This window comes from Tursiops truncatus, chromosome 19 (genome assembly GCF_011762595.2).
Source record: "Tursiops truncatus isolate mTurTru1 chromosome 19, mTurTru1.mat.Y, whole genome shotgun sequence".
Lineage (NCBI taxonomy): Eukaryota > Metazoa > Chordata > Mammalia > Artiodactyla > Delphinidae > Tursiops > Tursiops truncatus.
The window spans coordinates 36,184,093-36,211,180 of NC_047052.1; positions in this window are offsets into that span (position 1 = coordinate 36,184,093).

A 27,088-nucleotide genomic window follows, 5' to 3' on the forward strand; every position below is an offset into this window, starting at 1 on the left:
TTGTACAGTATAGGGAATATAGCCAATATTTTATAATAACTTTAAATGGAGTATAATCTATAAAAATTTTGAATCACTATGTTGTACACATGAAACTAATATTGTAAATCCACTGTGCTTCAATTCAAAATAAAGAGGGACTTCCCTGGTGGCACAGTGGTTAAGACTCTGCACTCCCAATGCAGGGGGCGCAGGTTCGATCCCTGGTCAGGGAACTAGATCCCACATACATGCTGCAACTAAGGAGCCCTCCTGCCACAACTAAGGAGCCAGCAAGCCACAACTAAGGAGCCTGGCTGCCTCAACTAAGTAAATGCAGTTGATTTTTGTGCATTAACTTTATACACAAACTTTCTAAACTTACTTATTCTAGTGGCATTTTATAGATTCCTCTAGATTTTTTATATATGCAAACATAACATCTACGAATAAAAGCAGTTGTACATTATGTATGCATTTTATTTCTTTTTCTTGCCTTGTTACACTGGCTAGGACTGTCAGTATGATGTTAAATAGCAATGGTGAGAGTGGATATCCTTTTATTGTTTTTTTTATTGTTATTTTATTGTTTTTCATCTCAGGGGAGAAAGCATTTAGTCTTTCACCATTTAGTATTATTTAGGTACACATTTTTCATAGATGCTTTTTATCAAGTTGAGGAAATTCCCTGTTATACCTAGTTTGCTAAGAGATTTTATTTTGTACAGGTGTTGAATTTTATCCAGTACTCTCTCAGCATCTATTGAGGTAATCATATAGTTTTCCTCTTTTTTATATGATAAATGACATTGACTGATTTTTCAAATGTTAAATCAACCTTGCATCCCTGGGATAAATTTACTTGGTTGCAATGTATTACACTTTGTATATACTGCTAGATTTAATTTCTAATACTTGCTAAGAATTTTTTGCATCTACATTTATCAGGAATATTTGTTTGTAAGCCTCATGATATGAGTTGGGAGGTAATTTACTTTCTCCTGCATTTTCTAATTTTGCATAGAATTGGTATTTCATCCTTAAATGTTTGATAAAATTCACCAGTGGAGCCATCTAAGCCTGATATCTTATTTGTCTGAAGATTTTTAATGGGAAATTTATTTTTTTAAATTGAGATAAGGCTGTTTAGTTTTCTGTTTCTTCTTGAGTCCATTCTGGAATGCAAGGAATTTGGGCACTTCATTTAGGTTGTTGATTTTTTAAAAATTTAATTAATTAATTAATTTTTAAATTTTTGGCTGCATTGGGTCTTCGTTGCTGTGCATGGCTTTCTCTAGTTGTGGCGAATGGGGGCTACTCTTCGTTGTGGTGCACAGGCTTCTCATTGTGGTGGCTTCTCTTGTTGCAGAACACGGGCTCTAGGTGCATGGGCTCAGTAGTTGTGGCACACAGGCTCAGTTGCTCCGCGGCATGTGGGATCTTCCCAGACCAGGGATCGAACCCGTGTCCCCTGCGTTGGCAGGTGGATTCTTAACCACTGCACCACCAGGGAAGCCCTAGGTTGTTGATTTTATTGACATGATATTTTCTTATTATTCTTTAAATATATGTAGAATCTGCTGTGATGTCTCTGCCTTCATTTTTGATAATAGTAATCTGCATCTTTTCTCCTTTTTTTAAAATCAGTCCAGCTGAAATTTACAACTTTACTGATCTTTACCAAGGCCCAGCCTTTGGTTTATTTGATTTTCTCTATTATTTGTCCATTTAAAAAATTTTATTGATTTCTACTTCTGTCGTTTTGTTTTCTTCTTTCTACTTAATTTGGGTTTATTGTTCTTTCTAGCTTCTTAAGGTGGAAGATTTATCATTGGCTTTAGACTTTTCTGTTATTAGCAATGTTTCTATTACTGATTTCTAATTTAATTCTTTTGTGGTTAAAAAACACATCCTATATGATCTCTGTCATTTTAATTTATTAAAACTCATTTTGTGACCCAGCATATGGTCTCTCTTGGTAAACATTTCATGTGATATTTAAAAGAATATATGTTCTGAAGTTGCATGTAGTATTTTAAATCTTAAAAACAATCAGAAAAATAGGCAGATTTTATACATATATGTGTAATATTCTAAACAAATATCATTAAATGGTTATAATCTTCATTACATTATTTAAATCTTTTACATATCTGTTGCTTTTCAGTCAATTATTAAGACAAGTGTTTTGAAATCTCAAACTATAACTTTAGACTTATCTATTTCTCCATTCATGTAGTTTGAAGTTCTGTTGTAAGCATACTCATTTAAGATTGTCTTCTTGTTGAATCATTATAAAACTACCCAGTTTGTGCCTGACAGCATAACCATGATAGACCTGTACATTATAACCCTGACAATGTAGACCATTTACATTTAATATAATTATTTTTAAATTAGGTTTCAATTTACCATCTTGCTAGTTTTTCCTGTGTGGTCCATCTGTCCCATATGCTCTTTATTACTTTTCTCTTTTCCTGACTTTTCTGTATTAGGCTTTTTCCCCCCATCATTCCATTTTTATCTTGACTTAATGGCTTATTAACTATGACAACTTTGCTTCTTTTTTAAGTGGTTTGCTCTAAGGTTTTCAATATACATCCTTAACTTATACAGTCTATCTTCAAATAATTTTATTTCACTTCAGATGTAATGTCAGAACCTTACACCAGTAGGTTTCATCTTGTCTACTATTATTGTTATACATTTTAACTCTACTTAGGCCATAAAGTCCACAATACATTGTTATCACTTTCACTTTAAGAAATCAATTATCTTTTTCTTTTTTTTTTTTTTTGCGGTACGCGGGCCTCTCACTGTTGTGGCCTCTCCCGTTGCGGAGCACAGGCTCCGGACGCGCAGGCTCAGCGGCCATGGCTCACGGGCCCAGCCGCTCCACGGCATGTGGGATCTTCCTGGACCGGGGCACGAACCCGTGTGCCCTGCATCGGCAGGCGGACTCTCAACCACTGCGCCACCAGGGAAGCCTGAAATCAATTACCTTTTAAAAATTTTTCACGGCTTCCCTGGTGGTGCAGTGGTTGAGAGTCCGCCTGCCGATGCAGGGGATATGGGTTCGTGCCCCGGTCCGGGACGGAGCGGCTGGGTCCGTGAGCCATGGACGCTGAGTGTGAGCGTCCGGGGCCTGTGCTCCGCAACGGGAGAGGCCACAACAGTGAGAGGCCCGCATACCACAAATATATAAATAAATAAATAAATAAATAAATAAATAAAAATTTTTCAGTGAAGGGAAATCTCTTATATTTACCCACATATTTACTATTTCCTGCACTCTTTCTTCCTTTTTAAAGATCCAAATGTCTGATATCATTTTCCTTCTGCCTGAAGAATTTCCTGTGCCATTTGTACTACAGGTCTTATGGCATTTGTTTGTCTAAAAAAAGTATTTTTGGAAAACATGTTTGCTGGCTATGTAATAATTCTAAGTTGACAGATTTTCCTTGTCTTTTAGCATTTTAAAGATGGATTATTATTGTCTTCTGGCTTGCATTGTTTCAGACAGAAGTCTGTGGTCATTCATTGTTTCTGTTATATAATGAGCCTCTTTTTCTGACTGCTTTTAAGATTTTTCTCTTTATCACTTTATCATTGCATTCTGGTGGGGTCCACCACCTCTGCTGACCCTATGGAGCTCCAGAGAGGCCCAGCAGAGCATCAGTTGGAAGTCTTGGTTACTTTTTTGTTTAAATATGACTAATGACTCATCTGTGGTAAAGTTGTCACAGCATCATTTACATTTGCAAATGCCAACAAATCGAGTCAAAAGTCTGTGTGGGCACCTGCACATTATTGTTTATTTATGTGAATATTAAAAAAATCCTCTGCCCAATGTTAAAGAAACACAGAGTCTGACAATTGTTAAAGCAGTAAACACACATTTTATTCAGGGACTACTGCAATAGAGGAAAAGAGACTTCAGTGTAGAACTGGGCTCAACTCCAAATACAGCATGGAATAGTGGAGATTTATAACCAAGGAGCAGGTTGGGGTTCAGTGGATGAAAAATTACTAAAAGGAAACATCAAGGGTAAGGGGAAGTCCTAGTCAACAGACTTAAACAGTATTCTTGGTGAAGGCAGGGCAAGGTGATCGGACATTGCCTGGGGAATGGTGGGGATGTGAGGAATTTGATCAGAGATTGAGGGTGATCAGATATCAAGGATGGAGGAATTCTCTCTAAACTAGCTGGTAGTGATTCTTGCTATAACTGGGTGATGCAGGCCCAAAAAGTACAGATGCCAAGGTCAGGGTCTAGAGATCTTAGAGGAGACTGAGTAAAGTTTAGTCGAGGAAGGAGCCTCTGTCTCCAACAAGAGCAGATACACATCTCCTCAAGTGCACACAGAACTTTCTCCAGGATAGACCACGTGCTAGGCCACAAAACAATTCTTAACAAATTTAAGAAGATTGAGGTCATACAAACGATCTTTTCCAACTGCAATAGAATGAAACTAAAAATAAATAGCTGAAGGAAAACTGGAAAATCCACAGAAATAGGCAAATTAAATAATACACTGTTAAATAACCAATGGGTCAAAGAAGAAATCACAGGATAAATTATAAAATATCTTGAGACAAATGAAAATGAGAATATAACCTACCAAAACTTATGGGATGCAGCAGAAGTGGTGCTAAGAGGGAAGCTTATAGCCATAAAAGCTTACATTAAAAAAGATCTCAGGGCTTCCCTGGTGGCGCAGTGGTTGAGAGTCTGCCTGCTGATGCAGGGGACACGGGTTCATGCCCCGGTCCGGGAAGATCCCACATGCCGCGGAGCGGCTGGGCCCGTGAGCCATGGCCGCTGAGCCTGCGCGTCCGGAGCCTCTGCTCCGCAGTGGGAGGGGCCACAACAGTGAGAGGCCCGCGTACCACAAAAAATAAAAAAGATCTCAAATCAACTATCTAACTTTATACCTCAAGAAGCTAGAAAAAGAAGAACAAACTAAACCCAAAGGTAGCAGAAAGAAGTTAATAATGAAGATTAGAGCAAAGGTAAATGAAATAGTAGCGAAAAAAATCCTCTTTTATTTCTTCTTATGAATTTTGTGAAACTAAAAACCTTAAATTGGTCACCCCTCTCTCAGTCCTTCTATCCTAGAAAGTACACACCACAAAGTATATTCCTTCCAGTTCTATTTCCTCAAATTGATGATGAAATGCTAGACATGCCCCAGCATCTTTAAACTGCCCTTGAGCCCCTTATTCCTTGTTTTTTCTATGATGTTCTTAAAGGAAATCTCAGCATACACTGTTCTTGTCCCCAAGTACTATACTGAGAACTCAAAGAAATAAAAGGGCACATGTAAGAAACAACAAATGCTGGATTTACTGTCACTGAAAGGAACTAAGCCAGAAGACCTCCTGAAGTGTTCTGGGCACTTTTCAGAAGGAGGAGAGAGACAACCTGATGAGAAAGTGAGCAGACTTCCCAAACAAAGGGAAGACTCAGATTGCAGGGGCACTCATGAAGCTGACAATAAACTGGGAGCCTGTTGTGTGTCTGAGTAACCGTGAGCAGCTCTCTTCTTGCACCCCACCAGGCAGAGAGGACTGCATGGGCCTCCCTGGAAGGTTTCACCGATCTGGGCACGTTTTTTTAAAAAATTATATGATGATGAAGGGAGTAGAGTGTGGGTGCCACATTATTAATCCTGATTGCTCAGAATATGTCTGTATACTTTCACATACATCCAGAGTCCAGGATTGCACAACATCACACCTTTTCATAGTGCTGAGCTGGAGATGAAAGGGAATAGAACAAGCGCCAAAGAAAATAGAAGAGAATTCTGTATTTCTTCAAATAACTCTGAAGACCTGAGAGACTCAAATTCTGCTCGATGGAGTGAATGCTGCAGATCACATCAGCAACCAGTAAGACCAAGTATATCTCCAGAGAGCTTTGAATAGGAAATCGATGAGCCCTAACCCCAAAAGACTGGGGTTCCCGTGATCTTGGTCAGTATGATGGGAATGCTACCCACTTGGGGAGAATGTGCCTTCTCATCAGAGTCAGAGTGGACAAAGTTATGAATGATCACACAACCACCTTCCCACCTTTAGAAACAAAGCGTTTGTATTAGTCAGAACTCTGACTTGGAAACAACAGCCTAATACAATTCAGTTAAGTGAAAACTGGAAATTTATGTGGCTCACATGGGAAGAATACTGGGAAAACTCACATAATACAGAAGTTCTGCAGGAACCAGGGCTTCAGAGGCTGTAACTTGGGACCTGACACTTCCAGGTTCATCTCTGCACACATCTGCTTCTCAGTGTTGAACTCATTCTCTCTCCCTGCAGGCAGGCTTCTTGCACATGGCAAGTACATGCTTACATTCTCCAAGCATCTTTGTTCCAAAGATCAAAAATATTCAAGGGAGAAATCACATGGGCTGATTACCATACCACTTCCTGAGGCCACTGGGTCGGCATATTATGATGGGCTAGGCCTGGGTCACTTCCCTCCCCCATGGCTTTGATGGACAGCCCCATTTAAATCACCCAGAGTAGGAGAAGTCTTTCCCAAAGGAAAAGGGGGTGAGGGTGCTATTACTGGGAGAGGAGAGCAGACACAGCTGAGTGGCTGTGGTCCAACATGGCACTCTATCTGCTCCTACGTGCGTTTTGTCTTTTATGCTCCCCACACTTCCCACCCAAATTGCTCAATATAACGTCCTAGATGTTTGATTTACTTTTTAGGGCAGGCAGTGGGTAAAAAAATTATTCCCAAGATAAATGGATGGTATCCCAGAAGCCCCGAATTGAGATGAGAAGTTGCCTAAGGAATTCAGGAGAAAAGTTGGGACAGACAGATGGCAGCATGGAAAGGGCATAAGATATTAACAAACTTTAATATTTATTGAGCACTTACTAAGATTTATTAAGTACTTGCTGTGTTATAAACTTTGCTCTGCCTTTTCTTCACAACACCTCTATTTTACAGGTGATATAACTGAAGCTTAGAGAGGTTAATCAACATTCAAAAGTCACACAGCTCCTAACTGGCCATGCAAGAGTTCCAGAGCCCATTCTCTCAATCAGTTTTCCGTATTGCCTCCCCAGGTGAACTAGATGTCAAAAGAGGTTTAAACTATAAATGGGTGGGTTATTGGGGTGAGTGCTTTTTACTTTCATATATTTTCTAGATTTCATTCCATGCATGTATATTACTTCTATAATTAAAAACAAAAATACCTTGTACAGAAAACAGAGAAATCTGGGCTATAGTTGTGAATCTGCTCTTAACTCACTCCCCACCCCTAACAACCTTTCTTTTCCCCCCGCTCTGGGCCTCTGAGTTCTCGATCATATCTATGGCTGCTGACAGCTCAGATTTCCTGAGATCCTTGTCTGATCTCCCCTCCCAGGCAAGCAAGGGGACCAGTTTCTGGAACTAAGTTAGGTGAGAAGCCTGGACCCATGGATGCAAAATGCCAAACAAAGAGGAACCAGGTCAGGGCGGCCCAGGAAACCAAAAAGTTCCAGGCATAGACTCCAAGGCACGGGGAAAGGATAACCAGCTGGTGTTGAAGGAAGGGCTGACAGGGACCAGGTGAGACAGCCCAGCCGGTGCAGGAGAGGCTCCCACTCAGCTGAGCTGAGGCTGAGAGTGCAAACATCCGTGGACACTGCCTTCCCTCTGTCTGCACCCTTTCCTCTGGGGAACCACCCTTTGCCCACTGCATGCAGTCTTGATGGGGCCTGTCCCTCCTGAGCAGCGTGTTAGAAGGACTGAGGACAGATGAAGCACATGCTTCCTGGTGGGGACACCTCACTGTTTCTGATGTCACATCCCCAGAGCTGTGCTGATTCCCATCTGCCCCAAAGATTGCTTCTTCCACTTTTCCTTCAGTTAAGTGTTTGCTTAAGTTCACCGAAGTCAGTTTCTCTCGCTTGTAACCAGAGAACCCTAATAGATACAACTCTCTTTCTCTGTTTGGATGACCTGCTGAGCTGCAGGACCTGGATGGCATCCAGGTGACCTACCTGTCTTGCACTTTGGGTCGTGGGAGCGCTTGCTGCTCTGTGCAAACACCCTCCCAGCCAGACCCAACCCAGTGCCCAGGATCCCATAACCTCAGCCCCAGGGGCCGTCCTCATTACATTCTCTCGAATGTGAAACAGACACACTCAGGCCTATCATCCAGGATGTCCCAAGCCAGCTGGAGAGGTGAGTATGACCCCTGCGGAACAAGAGAAGCTTCCTGGGGGATGATAGTCTCGTGCTTTGCTTGGTGGTGCCTCAAGGTGTTAGAGAAGGGTCAGATGAGCTGTCAAAGAAAGCTTCATCCAGCACCAAGCAAACAAGAAGGGGGTGGTAAACGTTTGTTGATAGATGATTGTTCCCAGAGCTGGGCCACCAAAATAGACAGTATCTTGACTATGCCAGGCTTCACCCGAGCCAGCCAGCCCTCAAGGAGCACTGGGTCAAAGAAAGGGGTGAGATGCCCAGACTGAGAAGGTGGAACTCGAGGGGCCACCCTGGCACGTGAACTCTGCTTAGACGTTCATCCACCTCCCTCTCTTCCCCTGGCCTGGTTTTAACTTCCATTAGCCAATTTGTCTCCTGTTTCTTTCCGCCCCTCTCCCCTCAGGGCCCAGTCTTTTCTCTTTATGAGGATGTTGATCCTGCATCCTCCTGGCTCCCTAGAAGAGAGACCCAGCCCTAGGCTCTCCCCAAGTCCTTCCCTTAAGGGTGGTGCTCCCTCCATGCTCACCTGAGCCCTCCAGGAGAGCCTTGGGCCACAAGGAGGGGGGTTCTGAGGAAGTGTTAAGTCTTCCACGGGAAGCATTTAAATGTAATCTTCCCTGTAAACTTGTATTGCTGAGAAAACTTGTTCAGACCAAAAGCAATGTGACGAGAGGGAAAAAGCTTTTTTTTTTTTTTTTTTTTTTGTGCAGTACGTGGGCTTCTCACCGTTGTGGCCTCTCCCGTTGCGGAACACAGGCTCCGGACGCGCAGGCTCAGCGACCATGGCTCACGGGTCCAGACGCTCCGCGGCATGTGGGATCTTCCCAGACCGGGGCACGAACCCGTGTCCCGTGCATCAGCAGGCGAACTCCCAACCACCGCGCCACCAGGGAAGCCCAAGTGTTTTTTTTTAAAAGGTTACAAAAATATCAGAACTGATATTTGCACAATGACACTCAAGAGGAATGGAAATTTCAATCTGAGATGTAACTCAGAGTAATACTCATAAGTTTCCCCCATGCCAACACAGCGCTGGAAAATGAAAATAGCATGTGGCTAGTGGCCAGAGACAGACTCTGGCTGCCCTGAACCTGCAACCAGGCCAGCACATCCACAAGTAGGCCAGCCCCATCTGGTACCCAGTGGTCATCTCCCAACAAATGATCTCATTTCTCAAGCCAATATCATTTCAGCCTGAGGCTGAAACAGCCAATGGAGGAAGGGACACTATTGAGATTTTAATCTCACTTGCTGGGGGTGGCGTGTGGAGGAGTTAGCCCCCTTCTCCAGACCACTGCCCTCCTGGACCAGGGGGAGGCCCACCTTTACCTCTACCATAGGCCTTTATGCATTGTTTTAATAATCTTTTATTACAGAAGCAAAACATGTGAGTTTTAGAAAATGAAAAAATCCTGACAAGCAAAAATGAAAAGAACACATTTCCAACCACTCAGAGAATACCACTCTAGCTCCTTAGTATATAGCCTTCCAGATTTTTTCCATGTACAGATTTGTACATGTATTGTTGTTACCAAAATGAAGTCATATTGCACATTGGGTTTTCTTCTCTCAACATTTATTTTGAAAATTTTTAAACCTACAGTAACTTGAAGCACTAGTATAATGAGCATCCGTAAACATTTTCCCTAGAATCGTAAGTTGGTACCATTTTGTCCCATTTGTTTTGTCTCTGTCTCCCTCTGTCCCCCAATATATAAATTTCTATATATCTCTATCCAGATATAGATATGTATATATCTCTATCCAGATATCTATATAGATAATATAGCAATATAGATCTATAAATACATGTTAAGCATGTGGAGTATGTTGCACATAGCATGGCCCTTTCCCCCTAAATTCCTTAGCATTTCTCCTAAGAACAAGGACAGTAACCTATACCCCCACCATACAACCACCACACTCAAAAAATTTAACGCTGATACAATGCTATTAACTAATATACAGACCATAGTTCCCTAATCGCCCAATACTGACCTTTATAGTTATTGTCGCAGGTTGTGTTCTTTGGAAGCCAACACATATCGACATGGAGTTTGGGGTGCAAGATGCTTATCAGGCATCTACGCCTGTAAAAGGGAGCAGGTGGAAGCAGGATTGGGCAGAGGAAGAAGTGGAACCACACAGGCCTGGCAAAGTCTTGGTCTACCGAGTGGGGAAGCTCTGGAAGGAGAATTGCCCATCAGAGTATCCTGTATGAAGCCAACACGGCTCCACAGCCCCTCCTGGGTCAGTCACTGCACGGGGCTGCCCTGGGAAGGGCCTGACCTGGGGGGAGGCAGCTCTCTCAGTGGAGCAGATCTGAAGGCACTGGCTGCTGGCCACTCTCTATGGCTGGGCAGCATGAGGGGTTAGGGTTAGTCTTAGGCTTAGGGGGTCTGCGAGGCACGCCTCCTGATCTTCCGGAGATGGACTTGTAGTGCCCTTCAAATCCTGGATCTAATCAAGGGTCACTTGTTACACTAAGCTGTCATGTCTCTTAAGTGTCCTTCAAATGGTAACATTTCCCCTGCTTTTCTTTTGTCCTTTAGGATATTAACACTTTGACTGGCCCAGTCAGTTGTTTTGTGGAATGTCCTTCAATTTGGATTTGTCTGATACAGAGTTTCCCAGCCTCCTTTGTTCAGCCAATAGTCTCCCTTCCATTTTAATAAATTTCATGTTGTGTAATACCCAAACATCAAGATTTCCCAACTGATCAGCCACTTCATCCAATCAGTGTCCAATCCTGGATCACAAATTGCATCTGGTAGTTACGTTCCTTAGGTCCCTTTCCATCTAACACAGTATCCTTGTCGTGTGGAGGTGATGTCTGGTGGAGGGACCAGACCACCTGTCTTGCAGACCCTGGGCTCTGAGCTCTCTGAACGCTTTCATGTGGGTGCTCTACTTGATGACTTCCAGGTAATCATGTTGGGCTATAATTCATCGTAGGTGGTTATCTATACTTTGTGGAACGCATATTAGCTGATCAATAGGCACTCCGGGGCTTCCCTGGTGGCGCAGTGGTTGAGAGTCCACCTGCCAATGCAGGGGACACGGGTTTGTGCCCCGGTCCGGGAAGATCCCACATGCCGCGGAGCGGCTGGGCCCGTGAGCCATGGCCGCTGAGCCTGCGCGTCCGGAGCCTGTGCTCCGCAACGGGAGAGACCACAACAGCGAGAGGCCCGCGTACAGAAGAAAAAAAAAAAAATAGGCACTCTGAGTCTTGAGACATGGGTCTCTCACCGAGTCGCCAATGCTCACTCTCCCCTCTCCTGTTTTCACAGCTCCCTGTCCTTCTTCAGGTACTTATAGAAGTGGATGTGCTCTGTCACACCTGTGCTCCCAGCAGGGCGCATCAGAGCGGGAATGAGGGAGGAGGGCAGCAAGGCCAGCACGGGGGGCAGAGCCTGTGTTCCCACCCTGACTGTGTTCTCACCTTTCTGTGTGACTTCAGGTAATGCCCCTTGACCTCTCCTCTTACCGAACACACAAATACAACATTCCTTGCCCTGCCCAGATTAAGGCAACTCTCAGAGAAGTTCACACAACCAGTCTGCTTCTGCCACCCCTGCCCAACTCGCCCTCCATTCAGTGACAGGCAGGCCTGAGCTCAAAGACTCAGCTGATGTGGCTCAGGAGGGCAGCCAGGTCTCTCAGGCACCACTTCAGACCCAGCACCGAGGCTGAGGTGGAGTGAGGGTACAGGAAGGGCCCACCTCTGCCTTGTGCCTGGCCCAGAAGGAGTCACCAAGAGCTCCCTACTCCCAGTCCTGGGACCCCAGTCAGCAAAGACGCACACACACACACATGCATGTATGCACTCATGCAAGCACACATGCACGCACACACATGCACACACACGCATGCAGGTATACACACCAGCCCCTGCCATCATCACTTCTCAGCAGCTGCAATACAATTAGGGCAGCATTCTGGGAATCAGGCACTCCTTGAAAAGGAAAACAGCTATAAATGATTGAGAGCAATTTTCTTGATAAGAACTCATCAGGAGGCAGAGATGTCAGTTAATTAAAAGAATAGAGTGGAGCCTTCTCTGAGCTCAAGCCAAACCCAGTGTGGCATAAACAGTGAGATTCCCAGAGCCCTTTGCAGGCTCTTACTTTCTGGAAGGAAGGGAGAGCTGTGCTCCCATGGCCGGGGTTACGGAGGGGGGGAGTTAAAGACAGACAGACAGACAGAGGCAGAGATGAAACCGTGCAACTCAGATCGGGACTTGAACCCACGGTCTTTTAACCGAGATCACACACCTGGTTTCAGGACTTAATGAAGCTCAGGTTCTTGATGTCTCATCGCAGAAAGAATTCAGTGAGAGACAAAGTGATAGGTAAGAAGTGGATTTATTTAGAGAGAAACACACTCCACAGACAGAGTGTGGGCTATCTCAGAAGGTGAGAAGGCACCAGGGTATGGGGTTGTCAATTTTTATAGGGGTGGGTAATTTCACAGGCTAATGAGTGGGAGGAGTATTCCAGCTATTTTGGGAAGGGGCGGGGATTCCCAGGAATTGGGCCACCACCCACTTTTTGATCCTTATGGTGGGCCTGGGAACTGTCATGGCACCTGTGGGTGTGTCATTTAGCCTTCTGATGTGAGCATATACTGAGGCTCAAGGTCTAGTAGAAGTTATCCGGCATATTGGACCCATTTGGTTCTAATTAGTTTATGCCATGTCCTCGGGCTACGTCATTCTTTCAAAAGTTGTGCCCTGCCCCCTTCCCTCCTGTTTCAACACCACCTGATCCCAGGACTTCATGTTGCCTAAGGAGGGCAGCCTGAGACAGGGACATCAAGGAGGGGTGTGGGGCTCCCAAAGGGAAGGCCAGCCAAAGGCCCCCACACCCCAGGATGCCATAGCTGTGGCCTCACCTCTCTCCCAGCAGCATGGCCCGAGTTTCCCCACCAGGCCCAGTCACGGCTTCAGCTGGCTGCCCACATCCCTGCAAGCAAGCAATATGCCTGCTGTGCACAGGGAGGGAGTAGGGAGAGACCCCATCCGTCACAAGTGTGCTCCCCATTCCCTCCCAACTACAGGAAGGCAGGGACTGTGTGCTATTCATTTCTACGCCAAGTGGGGCAGGGGGGTGCACGGTGGGTGAAGTAGGGTGCCCCTAAAGACCTGAAAGCAAGGAGGAAGGTCACTTTCTGAGACTTAAAACTATGAAATTAGCTCAGAGCAAAGCAGAACTATGCATTGTCACCCTAGAGAGATAGATGGACCCTCAGTCCACAAGACCAACCATAGCCTGGTTACAAGTACTAATAACCTGTCTAAAGACAGACTGTCTCTATCACAGGGCTTGGCCAGCTCTGAAAGCATAGGAAAGGGGAATCACCAACAGACAGACCAGGCCCTCCTGAGCAGTGCCCAAGGGAAATGGTGGCCCCATTTCAGTTGATCAAAGAAAGAAATGCCTTTTGGAGGAAAACAGGGCCACATTAGGAATGGAAGTTGCCTCAGACCACCATTTCCCAATGCACAAATCATCGCTGTGCGCCCACCATTGTAAACGCAAGTTCTTGTGCCTGACGCACAGTGAGGCCAAACAAACCAAAATGTCAGAGTTTAGAGCAGAGAAAGGTTTATTGCAAGGCCGTGCAAGGAGACGAGGTGGCTCATGCCCTAAAATGCCCTGAGCTCCTCGAAGCGTTTCGGCAAAGCATTTTAAAAAGCCAGGTGAAGGTGGGGTGGGGGGGCGGTCGCAGGGCATGTGATCAGCTCATGCACAGTTCTCTGATTGGCTGATGGTGAGGTAACAGGCCGGTGTCACAGCAATTAACATTTTCGGTCCTTAGGCTCCAGGAGACCTGGGATTATGTGCTCATGGTTATCAAGTAGTTAATACCTTGCATTTGGTGGGGTGTTTTCACATCTGCAAAACAGCTCAGGAAATGCACATCAAATACTATTATCTAGGTACTTCAGAGAGGAGCTAAAGCAGAGGATATGGGGGAAGGCCTCTCCCAGGAAGGCACCATAGGGTCCTGCTTGGTTACACCAAGACCCCTTCTGATAACCAGGCCTGCCACATGACTGGCCAGCAGGAGGGAAGGCACTGGTCAGGCCACACAAACCTCTGCCCAGCAGTTAGAATTCTCACTGTCAATTCATCAATGGATGTATGATTCTGCCTCAGTCTTCCATGTCTTTGGAGGTGTGGGTTGGCTTCCCTGAGTCCCGTGGGCTTGAAGATACTGACCAGGTGCAGACTAAGAACTGCCTTACAGATTCAGCCTCTCCCCCAGTATCTGCATGCACTTTCTCTACCCAAAGTGGGTATTTGGTTTTAGATAGATGAGGTGTGACCGAGTCCAAGCTCACTCCCTCTGCTCGCCACTCAACAGGCCAGTAAATCGGGAGATGAGGTGTTGAGGCAAGAAATAGCAACTTCATTCGTAAAGCCAAGTGTCTGAGAAGATGTCCTAGAGTACCATCTTATCGGGGTCTTGATACTAGTTTCTTTTATAGAGCAGAGAGGGTGAGGAGGTGAGGAAGTAAAGTAAAAAGGCCATAAGTCCTGCAAAACATCTCCTGGTTTGGCCAACCTTGGGGAGGGGATGTGTTAATTTCTTTTTCTCTTGCAGCCGTTCACAGTTGGGCAGGTTCAGAATGCTTCCCTGTGAGCTGAACAAAGGCACTTTAACATTTAGGCAGAGAGGCAGGGTTCCCCAAGGGAGGCCGTTATATATGCCAATAGCTATAGACAACATCCTTTTAGTGATTATAGTAACAAAAAGTAATGGAGAGCTAAGGTTAAAGTAAAAGAAACAGATCCGACATGGAGTCAGATTTTGTTCTTCTCTGTTACAGAGGGACAGATTGACACACAGGTAACAGAAGAGTTACTGCAAGATTAACCCTAATTTACTGGCCTTGAGAGCTGAGCCTTGCTCACCATGATGGACATCTCTTTGGCTGTATATTCATTCTTTCCTCTCCCAGCCATGCCTGGCCCAAGCTCCCGCTAACATTTATAGAAGTTTTGCAACAAAGGAGTCAAGCCGCAGGGATGGGGCCAGTGAGCTTCATGCAGTGGAGGAGGGGGTCCTGTCCTCCTCACTGGGGGACACTTCCTCACCCCTGCCAGCTCTAGAAAGTAGGAGGGGGTGGGATGCAGTACCCGTTCCTCAAGACAGTACCACATTCCATGGACAGCCATCTTCTGGGGCCATCTGTGGCTTGTGACACAGGAGATGGGAGTGTTTTAGAGTTTGTTTGTTTTAGTAAACAGCATAAAAAGGTCTCCACCGAGCTCTGGACATTGGCTGGGCAGTCAGGGTGGGCAAACAGCTGAGAAGTGTTTCCTCCTCAGGGCAGTGCTCGGTGTGTACCTGACAGCACCTCCTCCAGAGCTAACCAGGCACCCCCAGGACCAGAGGGCAGAGGATCAAACTTCTCAAACCACATTCACCTTCATGCTTATCGTGATGTTCTGACCCTCCCTACTGCCCCTTCATTGTTCCTGGGCTGCTCTAGGGGTGGAAGGAACTGGGATTTTGGAGTTCAGAGACCATGGTTCCAGTCCAGCCAGGGCTGTGAGTACAGTTGTATGACTTGTACACCAAGATAACTGGTAGATGGAGTTCTGCTGCCAGCTGTGTGCCTACAGGACTGAGTTCACCCAGAGGTGTTGATACAGAGCAGGGCCCTGTGGGGCTCCTGGGCACAAAAGCCTTTCTGTGTCTCCCATTTCTTGATTGCAGGAAATAGGCTTCATTCAGCCTCCAGGACCTTCCCTAGGCTCCTATGAGCAGGTTCAAACAGTTGCTAATCAGGGAACGGAGGGGCTGCCGAGACAAGGGAGGGACAGTCAAACGAAACAGTAGTGCATCTTTGGGGCAGGGTCCTGGTTCCACCTCAAGGAATACACTTAATATCTTTGAGCTGTTTTGAAGATACTGAAACCTGTACCAGGTGGGAGAAGTTAAGGGTATGCTGCCCACAAGCACGTAGACCCCAGACCGGCTGGAATAAGAAGGTTGATGATGCGGACTCCCACTCACCACCACCGAGTCAGAAGAATGTCCACGAGCTGATCACGCCCTCTTTGAACCATTACTATGAAACCCCTCACTACACCCTCCAAGTAGGGACACACAGTTTTGTCGGGTTTTGTTTTATTTTTAATTAATTATTTATTTATTTGGCTGCGCTGGGTCCTAGTTGTGGCATGTGGGATCTTCGTTGTGGCGTGCGGAATCTAGTTCCCTGATCAGGGATCGAACCCAGCCCACTGGCCTTGGGAGTGTGGAGTTTTAACCACTGGACCACCAGGGAAGTCTGAGACACACAGTTTTAAGAGCATTAGTGTGCTGTGGCCCCCTTTGCCTGGCAAAGCAATTAAGTTATTCTTTTATGCTTCACCCAAAACTCCGTCTCTGAGAATTAATTTGGTGTCAGGGTACAGAGGCTGGCTTCAGCTTCAGTGCCATATGGGCTTGTAGGGGCCCCAGTCAAGGCCCTGCCATTACTCAGCTGTGTGAGCTTAGGAAAGTCATCGCATCTCCTCCAGGCCTTGGCTTTCATACCTGTAAATTGGGGGGAGTAGTGATACTTGTTCTGCCCACTTGGCAGGTGTGGGTCAGTGACACATGGGACCTAATAGTGCTTTGTGAACCATGAAGATGTTGGCCCTCCTCCAAATGTCCCCCGTGGCCCTGCCCTGGCCTCCTAGTGTGCCAGTGTAACAGAGCAGGACCGTGTGGGGCCTTCCCCGGGACAGGCCTTCCCCGGGACAGGCCTTCCCCCATGTCCTCTGCTTTAGCTCCTCTCTGAAGTAACTAGATAGTAGTATTTGATGCATATTTCCTGAGTTGTTTTACAGGTGTGAAACCCCCTCACCAAATGGAAGATGTTAACTATTTGATGACCGTGAGCACATAGCCCCAGGCCTCCTGGAGCTTAAGGACTGATAATGTTAACCCCATGACACTACCCTGTTCCCTAACCAACAGCCAATCACAGACTTGTGCATGAGCTGATCTCATACCCTGCAACGCCCCTCCCACACCTGGCTTTTAAAAATACTTTGCCACAACCCTTCAGGGAGCTCGGGGCTTTTTAGGGCATGAGCCAGCTGCCTCCTTGCAGGGCCCTGCAATAAATCGTCCTCTGCTCCAAACCCCCATCCTGCCCCACTCACCGAAGTCGGCTTGCACACGCACACTCAGCGGATGTTGGCGGGGAAGGGAGGGGTGGAGTGCATACCACAACGCCCTCAGCATGGAATTCGGGGAGCCCTCGGTCGCCTCTGGGCAGCAAGGTGACCGGCATTTGCTGGGCGCCTGAGGCTCCTGCTCACGCCCCACCACCGGGGGATGTAGGTGGGAGCCTCCTGGTGCTGTGCCTGTGAGGGAGCTGCTGACTGGGGTGCGCTGACAGCTTTTTCTGAAATGCCAATAAATCACCAATCTCTGTCTGACTCACCAGGATAGATTCAATCACTTTATAAACTCTAACCCTCAGAAGCACATCACCCCCTTCCCAGTGTCATTATCTTCCCATGGCAGTTGACAAATATAACACCTCGGTTGGGGGTGTTGACTAAAAAAATATATGCACAACCTAAAAGTTGAGAGTTATGTTTTATTCGGGGGACATACTGAGGACTTCAAGCCCGGGAGGCAGCATCTCAAGTGATCATGAGAGAACTCCTCCCAGGAGGCGAGGTGGGCAGCTAGGATTCATAGAAGTTTTGCAGCAAAGGGCAGGTAGTAGGAACAAAGGATTACTGTTAATTAAAGAAAACCAGACATCTCAAGTTAAGGAATTTAGCGCTTTTCTGTGTCTGGGAAGATGCAAGTCTGGGCTCACTGAAATCATTCCTTTGATATGCACCTCGGCTATCTGGGGCTGGTATCCTGTGTTTTCACACCCTGAGTTTCCTCAGGGTTCACCAGCTCACCATTGTGATTGTGGCGGCTACTATCGCTGATGACTGTGACATCCTTTGTTTACTGATATGGCAGGCAATATTCCATTTCTCAGGGGCATGGCAGGGCTCCGGGTGTGGGAGGTGAGTGCACTGTCTCTGGGTCTTTCCAGGAGGTAACTGCTGGTCAGAGGCGCCTGGCTTCTGGTCCCAGCCTGTCCTGGCTGCAGTGCGACCTTGGGCAAATTGCTTTCCCTCTCTTTACCTCAGTTTCCCCATCTTTACTAATCAGCATTGATTGAATTCACTGGCTTTACTTGTAAATGCACTTTATTTGTACTGTTTTTGAGTCCTAACACTCATTCCTTAAGGCAGGTACTTACTTTGTCATTGCCCTTTTTTTGTTGCAAATTAAGACACCTGAGGCATGGAGAGGTCAAAGGACAGCCCTACAGGGCACAAGACCAGCAGGTGTTAGAGCCAAGGTTTGAGCAGTCTAAGTGCAACTCCCACACCCCTGGGCTGCCCACTCAGGAGGCCAGAAAGGGGATCCTTCAGCCCAGCAGGAGCCCAGGGCCTTCTTTTCACAAGGGGCTTGGGGGATGGGGAGGAGAGAGCCTGAAAAGCACCTGCTGGATTCATTCAGGGAGGCCCAGGAGTGGGCAGGGGAAGGCAGAGGACACTCCAGGCTGATTGGTGGAGTGAGAGCCCCCAGGGGCTTTCAGAGGCAACACAGGCTGGGCCCAGAGCAAGGACCAGACAGAGGCTGCTTCATGGACAACTTCACCTCCCGCACCCCTCATCCCAAGATGGCCGTGGCTTCCTCTCTCTGAAAATCTCAAAGCCCCAAAAGGCTAGCTCTACCAGCTGCCCAAGCATGGGGGTGGTGTGAATGAGCCCTGTGCCACCCTCGTGCAGTGATTTGGGGTTTCAGCCGAGGACTCAGCCTCAGCTCACTAGCCCTTCCCTGGGGCTCCTCTACAGGCAAGGGACCCACAGGCCCCACTGCCAGGGGACACCAAGAACTAGTGGCCTGCCTGGGCTGTCCCCATCCCCCTAGACATGTCCTGAGAGGAGAGGCCCAGGACGCACTGGACACTCTGGTGCAGAGGGAACGTGACTTCATTCCCTGCCACACACATGCTTCCTGGGGGACCCTGGGCAAGCTTAGGACTTGTGGTTTCAAGAGAGAGAAACCTGAATCCAACCAGCTCCAGAAAAAGGGGGTTATCAGGAGGATACTGGGCCTTCTCACCACCCATGTTCCTCAGGGACAACTAGAATAAAGGACTCAAATACCACAGGGTGCTGCTCACCCCTCCCTGCCCTGTCACTACCTGTCATCTGCCTTCTTGACTCCCTCCACATGGGAAGAATAGGGCTGCCATGGCTCCAGCCATCACCAGAGGGGGACTGCTCCCTTGCCTTACTTCCAGCCTGTCAAGTCCCAGAGAGGGGCTTTGATTGGCCAAGCTTGTGTCAGTAGCCCATTCCTAGCCCAGTCAGGTTTGCCAAAGGGGCAGGGCAACATGACAAAGTCAGAGCCATTGACCACCTGTGTGTCCAGATCATTCCCAGAGAAGGAGACTCACTGAGGGCCTGGAAGCCAATCCAGTTGGTGTCTGTTGCACCTCTGTGAGACAATTTCCTCACCAGTGAATTGATGCTGTTGTTGGTTACCACTCCATGGGTGGCTGTGAGTTATTGATGAGAGAGTGCATAAGTAAATCGTTTGGTGCCTGGAAGTAATCCACAAATATTAGCTTTATTATCGTTGCTATTGTTAATAGGATTTGCTTTAGCCAAGTGAGGACTGAGGTTCCCACTGAGAAGGCTGTGGATGGAGCAGGGCCTCAGCTATTGGTCCTGCCTGAGCCCTGGTCCTCCTAAGGTCACTCACTGGCCCATGAACATGCCAAGGCAGCAGAGAGGAAGGGCTCCCTCCCTAGCTGCACCCCACCCCACCCCCATCTCGGTTTCAAATGGACGATAATTCTTTGCTACAGTTGGGAGGAACATGCAAGAAAAAGTGAGAAGAGAGAACTGCAAAGTCTTATTAGCACTTTATTGCTGTTGTTATTAATTATCATCTCCAGAAAACTGCTGGGATTATGAGCCTGTGTTTTCCTCACGTTTCCTCTAATGGCCATTACAATGAGGGAAGCCAAGCAGACTTAATGTGCTAATGCCAACTACTAAATTATGCAAAACCAGATCTGCTAATGAATCTCTCCCCTCTGGCTGCTGGTGCTGATTAGTTTGGGGTGCGTTATTGGAGGGAGAAGCGGGGAAGGGGTCCGGTACTCACTGGCCCTCTTCCATACCCAGCAGCCATCCGCCTGTGCACGCCCCCAGATGAGGGCCTCCGAAGATGTGGCTCTCTGTCCCAAGAGGCCTTGAGGGGGCTGAATAGATTCTTTGGTTTTTGATTAATCTTAATTCAAGATGGTTTTTGATTTTTTCAGTTTGAAAAGAATCAAATAGCTTATCTCAGAAGGAAGAAAAAGGACACCTCTGAATTAAATGTAAGCCCACGAATGACTTCTCTTTCTCTGCTCTATTTCTGATGACTATTTATAGATCTGAGTCCCGTCACTGAAAATGAGGGAACTTTTCCTCCTCCCCCAGCCCCTACTGCTTCCATACCAGCTCCCTGAGGGTGATGGTCATTCGGGCATCTCAGCTGAGGCTTCCCTCCTGACAAGGAGCTCCTCCAGGACAGCGGCTGGGTCTGCATGCCCAGGGCCAGGCTGAAGCTGGGCACAGGGCCGGCCTCATATCCATCTGTTAATTGGGTAAGTCACGGCAAGCTAAGGGATTTAGGCCAAAGAAGGTAGTTTACCAGAAGCATGTAGGCAGCTCACAGATGAAGAGGAAGACTTGAGTGAACTTTTCCAGCCTTGGAAAGGGCAAGAGCTGGGGCAGCCTGGGGTGCCAGGTGACAGGAACTGTATTTTTAGGGCACAAATCCTCTCCAGGTGTTCTTAGCCAAGGTGGTTGAAATCTCTCAGTACCAACCCACTGTGTGATCGTGGACAAGTTTCTGAATCTCTCCGGGGCTAATTTATTCTGTGAAATGGGGCGTGCAAAGCCTTCCTCCCCATCTCTCACAGTTGCTGTGTGTGTAGCCCAGATGCCAGCTACAGTCATGCTCTTCTTTGAAATTTAAATTAAATTGGCTGGGACCTCCATCCCTTGTGAACAGGAAATCCAACGTTTTTCCCCCAGATTTCTGTGACTCCCTGGGGATGGCTGCGCTCAGGGCCACCTCCAGCCCCTGCTGGTGTCTCCAGGTCACCTGTGTCTCACCCCCGTGGCTGCTGTGGTGTCTACTCAGTGCTGATCTCAGCATGCAACGCAGCCCTCCCTAGAGGCTCCCGGGAGACATTTATGTGGAAGAGTCTTTACTGAAAATGGGGCGGGGGAAGAGGGGGGTTGCACTGCCAATCACAAACAAACACAAAAAGAGAAATCAGCCTCCTGGCATCTTGCCCTACTGTTGATGAACATTTGGGTAGTTTCCACTTCTTTGGACATCCTAGTAGATGTTTTCAGCACACATATGGATGTATTCCTGTTGGGTATCTACCTCGGAGTAAAACTGCTGGTTCATAAGGTATTCTTGTGTTCATTGAAAATAGAAATTGCCAAATATTTTTCTTCCCACTGTCTCCTCTGAGTGTCTACTACTCTCAGGTCACATTCTGCAGGTCACATGCCTATGGAACACGCTACACAGCAGTGCTGGGATTTGAGCTTATGCTCAGAGTCTGACCTCCTCACCACTAGGCAACACAGCTTTCCTGTGTTTCTGAGAACAAAGACTCTAGTATACAATAGAAAGTTGTGTGTATTTTGCAATGTAAACCTCCAAAAGAGGAACCTGGAACTTAGGGGAACAGAACATTCTATAATGTGCAATGGGCACATCTTTACTCCAGAAGGAAACGCTATCACTCACTTGCCGTACGTGGGCCTTTCACTGTTGTGGCCTCTCCCGTTGCAGAGCACAGGCTCCAGACGCGCAGGCTCAGCGGCCATGGCTCACGGGCTCAGCCGCTCCGCGGCAGCATGTGGGATCCTCCCGGACCAGGGCACGAACCCGTGTCCCCTGCATTGGCAGGTGGACTCTCAACCACTTCGCCACCAGGGAAACCCACACTATCACTCACTTCTAAGGTTGTTTGCTATTCAAACATCCTAGAAATGGTCATCTGGAATAAAGGCAGTCAGTGCCTCTGTTCACAAAAGGTGCAAAAGTGCGAGAGACCCTAGAGGATCGTCTCCTAACACCCAGCTGCTCGGCCTGGAGACTGGGCTCTGGCCACCTGTGGCATCTCTCACCTCCATCACCAGCAGAGGTGCTGGGGCTGAAGAGGGTCTGGGAGGCTGGCCTGGAGGGGGGGACTGCGGTGCCATCTGGTGGCAGCCTGTGAGCAGTGGCGAGGCCAATCTGGGCTGGCCTCGCTGCAGGCTCTGAGGACACCAGCTGCTACCACCCTGGGGGTCACACAAAGGCCTCAGTCCAGGCCCCGCAGGGCTCACCTCCATCTCTCTGCCCTTTGCCTCTTCCTCCTTCACCTCTGCTCCCCTGGACCCTCTCTATCTCCCTGTACTTTATCCTCTCTTCTTTGCTTCTTCTCCTTTCCTCCTTCTTGCCTTTCGTGTATCTCTCCTACTTTCCTTCTCTTGCTTCCTCTCTTGATGATTTTATCTCAGGGGCTGTGGACAAACTTTAAAAAAAACAAATTAAACAAATACGAACCACAAATGTGAGGAAACAAGCAAGTGAGGCCCACCCACAATCCCCCACCCAGAGATAACCACCGTGAACAACATCCCCAGAGTTTTATACGCACACGTGTCCACACATATCAGCACGCTTCCCACCAGAGTGGGATCCTACAAAGCTCACACTTCCCAGCTACTCCAGAGACAGGGAGGCCTGTGGAGGGGGCCTGGAGGAAGACTTTCTTCCCTTGAGAAAAGGAATGAGAAGAAGCCCAGGACCACTGCTGGCTGCCCAGGGCCTTGAACTTCCAGGACGCAAACGATCCTGAGTCCCCTTCCTAGCCCATTCCTGTCAGCAGGGTGAGGCAGAGGGGCAAGTCAGGCAAGTCAGGCCTTGGCAGTGAGGGTCCTTGGGGACGGGGCCTGGGGCAGAGACTACCTGGGCACCCCCAGCCCTGAGCAGTGGCCAGATTGGAGGCTGTGTGTGTCGGGCAGGAAGGTAACATGGCTGGTACATGTGTGCATGCACTCACACAGCAGCCACGGGGGGCCCTGACACGGACGCACAACTCTCTTTCCTTTGACTCAACTCTGGACTGATTCTCATTCTTGGATGTGCCTCAGCCTCCAACCCCATCCCAGGCTGGGCTGGGAGGGCAGCCTGACTAGGTGGACTGGGAAGACCTACAGGGTTGGTGGGGGGCATTTGTGTTGTTTCTACATTTTTACTGTTACGAACATTACATTTCCAAGGTTTTTAAAGGATAAGGCTTGTTACAAGAAACTCAGACAGCAGCCGATATCAAAGAGTAATGTCAGACGTTCTCCCTAACCTCCCCTACTCCAATTCCACTCCCTGCAGGTGACCACTGGAGATGGTGGCTAGTATCCTCTCAGAGTTATCCCTCATATAAACAAAAATATGAGCCCACACATTTTGTTCTTAGTGCACTGGTCTGCAGAGTTCCACGACTTCCTTTTGCACTCACTCAAGGCCTCGTGGGCATTCTGCCAGGTCAGTACACACTGAGCTGCCTCGCACTTGGGAGGGCTGCCCAGAGAGAACCAGTCAGGACCCGGCAGGGTAAGAACCCGTCGGCCTTTCCACAAACACCGTGAACACCCACAGGCACTGAGCACTGTTCACAGGCTGAGCAAGAGTCAGAGAGACCTGCACTCAGAGCCCTCACCCCCCCAGCTGTGTGGCCCTGGGGAGGTGTCTCAACCTCCCTGAGCACTTGCCTGTGCTGCTGCTGTGGGGATTAAGTGATCATCTGTGTGGGAGGCTTGGCAGAGTGGCAGAGCACAAAGGGCCCACAGTTGTGGAAGCCACCATGATTACCTCAAAAACAGACAAGCAAGGGGAGCAGTAGCTCAGCCTCCCGTGGGCCGGAGGCACAGAGCCTCTTCAGTTTTCCACAGTTCTCTCATTTATTCCACAAACAAGACCACTTTCTCCTGATATGTTTATCAAATCACTACATTTATACAGTTTTAGTCTGAAAAGAGGCTGTTAGTCTGACCACTCTCTGTGGTCACCTGGAGCAATGCTTGGGGTCTCTGGACCTTGCCTCCTGTCTCTAAAATGGAGAAAAATCAATCCCATCCCTCGGCTGCCTAGAGGACAAACGAGAAACTTCCTGTAAAAGTGCTTTGTAAACCAAGGTGATGCAGACCCTCGAGGGAATTGTGTGGGGTACAGGTGGTGCCCCACTAGAAGTTTCCCTCCTTTGAGGACGGAAACATGGGCTCAGTAAATGCTTGCTGTATAATGAATGAATCTTTTCACCTGAAATAAGAAAATTAAAGCCCTGGGTCCCTAGAATGTTTAGCAAGGGGACAGGAGGGAAGAGGAAATGCTGACCACACCCAGAGTGTGTCTCCTGTCTTCTCTCCTCTCCCTCCTTCCCTCCCTTCCTTTTCCTTTGATTCAATACAAATTCTCTCTCCTGACTTTTTAGGGGGAGGAGAGAGTAACAATGACACTGACAACAGCTCCTCATTTCTTTCTTTTTTTTAACATCTTTATTGGAGTATAATTGCTTTACAATGGTGTGTTAGTTTCTGCTTTATAACAAAGTGAATCAGTTGTACATATACATATGTTCCCATATCTTTTCCCTCTCAACCACTGTGCCACCAGGGAAGCCCCTGCATGACTCTTTTTGAATCATGGTTTTCTCAGGGTATATGCCCAGTAGTGGGATTGCTGGGTCATATGGTAATTCTATTTTTAGTTTTTTGAGGAACCTCCATACTGTTCTCCATAGTGGCTGTATCAATTTACATTCCCACCAACAGTGCCAAGAGGCTTCCCTTTTCTCCACACCCTCTCCAGCATTTATTGTTTGTAGATTTTTTGATGATGGCCATTCTGACCGGTGTGAGATGATATCTCATTGTAGTTTTGATTTGCATTTCTCTAGTGATTAATGATGTTGAGCATTCTTTCCTGTGTTTGTTGGCAATCTGTACATCTTCTTTGGCAGCTCCTCATTTTTGCACACACCTCACAGTTTACAAAGCACTGTCACATGATCACATCTGTTTTCTCTTTTGATCACTGAAATTCAAATTTAACTAGGCTGTCCTGTATTTCGTCTGGCAACCTAATATGCAGCCCCTGGGAGACCTCCCTCAGCACCCGCAGGCCCACGGCCCAGGCCCTCCCAGGGACTCCTGGTTCCTGGTTTATCTGGAATTCATTGATCCAGGCTTCAGAAATGGCCTGAGCGTCCGTCCCCCGCCCCCTGCCCCTCTCCCCCCTCCCCCACCAGCCCCGTGAAGAGAGTCCTGTGCCAGACTCTCTCGGGGTGAGATGACTTGGCAGGAGAACCCCCCAGTTCCGGTTCCGTAGCAGAGCAACACTGTTACAAGGTAGGAAGTTCCTAAAAAGGAGGTTACACGATCTCTCTAAGTGTGAAAGCTGTGGTATTCCTCCACCGCTTGCACCAACCCCCTCTCTTCCTGAAGTGTTTCCCTTCCTTCCTGTGCCCTCCTACCCCTTCTCCTTCCCAGATTTCCCTTTAGACCAACCATCAGTACCCTGAATGTCTGGAAGGAAAAGTCTCTCAGTGCTTCCCTTCCTGGGGGCCATTCATTCTCTCAACCAGTATTTCGTCGGGTCTTTTGTGTGGCAAGCTCTGGGCTGGACGCACTGAGGTCACCATGTGGGTCCTGCAGGTCCCGGGCCAGCAAGGATGGCACTCCCCCTCTCCTCCACCCCGCCTTCATCTTTCCTCCCTCCCCCCTCCCCCCATACTCCCTGCCCACCGTCTGAGCAGGCCTCCCACTCGGTGCTCGGTGCTCGAGACACACCTCTGACCTCCTAGCTCTCACGGGGCTTTCAGAAAGACCCTCGCTGTCACAGAGGAGGGGATGTGCCCACGGTTTTCTCTCCTCTTTGATTTAGTTTCAGAGCAAAGAAAGAGAACCTCCAACCTGAGGGAAACGCGGGTTGTCTTCCTCCTGGTGGTGGAGGAAAATCATTTCACAAGCCAGTCCGCCCTCTGGTGGCCAGCGTCGGGGACCGGCCGTGTTTGCGTTACCCCGACGAGCTCGGGAGGCTGGGACCCCCGCGGCGTCGCTGGGCCCTCGCTCCCCCCTCGCTCTCCCGGCCACCTGGTGCAGCCCTCCCTCTGAGTCCCCCTCCGAGACCCCCTGCTTCTGGAACCTTCCTTGTAACAGTGTTGCTCTGCTATGGAACCGGGACCGGGGGTTCTCCGGGGCACACCTTGCCAGGTCACCTCACCCCCGGAGAGTCTGGCACAGGGCTGTCTTCACGGGGGGCGCTCAGGCCATTTCTGAAGCCTGGATCAATGAATTCCAGATAAACCCGGAGTCAGGCGTCACGGGGAGGGCCTGGGCCGAGGGCCTGCGGGTGCTGAGGGAGGTCTCCCAGGGGCTGCGTTATTACTTATTTTGTCAGATGAAACACAGGATGTTCCAGTTAAATTTTAATTTCAGATATACAATAAATGAAAAAACACATTTTGTTTTTTTGGTATAAGTATGTCCCAAATACGGCAGGGTGCATACATACTTAAGCTAAAAAATGTTTTTGTTGTTTCTCTGAAATTTGAATTTAACTGATGTCCTGTATTTTATTTGCTAAATCTGGCAACCTTACTGAGTGGAGTAATGGCCATAGGAGCCCATCTGGACAAGGTGGGGGTGGGCCGGAAGGAGGCTGGGCAGGCAGGTCCCCAGAGAGGCTGGGGAAGGGCAGGGGGTCTGGGTCTAAATCCAGCTTGGGGCCACAGAGAAGAGA